The sequence below is a fragment of the Octopus bimaculoides genome, chromosome 16 (assembly GCF_046866305.1).
Source record: "Octopus bimaculoides isolate indiv1 chromosome 16, ASM4686630v1, whole genome shotgun sequence".
Classification (NCBI taxonomy): Eukaryota; Metazoa; Mollusca; class Cephalopoda; order Octopoda; family Octopodidae; genus Octopus; species Octopus bimaculoides.
Window position 1 is genome coordinate 32,502,502 of NC_142943.1, and position 973 is coordinate 32,503,474.

A 973-nucleotide genomic window follows, 5' to 3' on the forward strand; every position below is an offset into this window, starting at 1 on the left:
ACAAAAAATAACAACAGACGAGGACAGGTGGTGTAAATAACAAAATTATATATTAGTATGACGCTCGGGAATACGGAAAGTCTTTGACGTTTCGAGCTACGCTCTTCAACAGAAAGAATACGGAGACAAGGAGAAAAACACGGAGAAAAAAAATTGAATAGTGTTCAGTCAACGGTCAATCATAATAATGGCCGATCATAACAATGACTGACCGGAAGTTAGAAATTCTTATTTCAGGAGAGCTAAGAAAGGAGGAGATAACAAACGGTGATCGGGAACGAGGGGCTGTGTGTGGGAGGTAGACTGCTGGTGATCTTGACGTATGTAGTGTGAAAATGGGGGAAGGGAGAAAGGAAGAAAGTAGTTGGTCAGTTGTAGTGTGTGCGTGGTGTGATGCGAGGGTATTGGTGTGGTGTGCGTGGTGTGATGCAAGGGTATTGGTGTGGTGTGATGTGAGGGTGTTGGGAGGTGGGGAAGGCATGGGTGGAGTGTGGGGTAGAGGTAGGGGTATGTGGGTAGGGTGGGGTATGTGGGTAGGGGTGGGTGGTGGGTGTAAGGAATTGGATGGGGTGGAGTGGGAAGGTAGAGTAGGAGTGTGTTGGGGTGTGGTGGGATGAGCTTATGAGGGGGTGTTGACGAGGAGGGAGAAGGGGAAGGTGGATGTAAGAGAGGGGGAAGATGGGTATGGGAGGGGAGAGGAAGAGAGGAGAGAGGGTGGGTATAAGAGAGGGAAGGGGGATTGAGAGAGGGGGAAGGTGGGTATGGGGGGAGAAAGAGAGGAAGAGAAAGAGAGGAAGAGAAAGAGAGTGAGAGAGAGGGAAGAGGGGTATGGGGGGGAAGAAGAAAGGAAGAGAAAGAGAGTGAGAGAGAGGGGAAGAGAGTGAGAGAGTAAGGGTGAGAGAGTAAGAGTGTAGAGAGTAGGAGAGTAAGAGTGTAGAGAGTAAGAGTGTAGAGAGTAAGAGTGAGAGAGGGG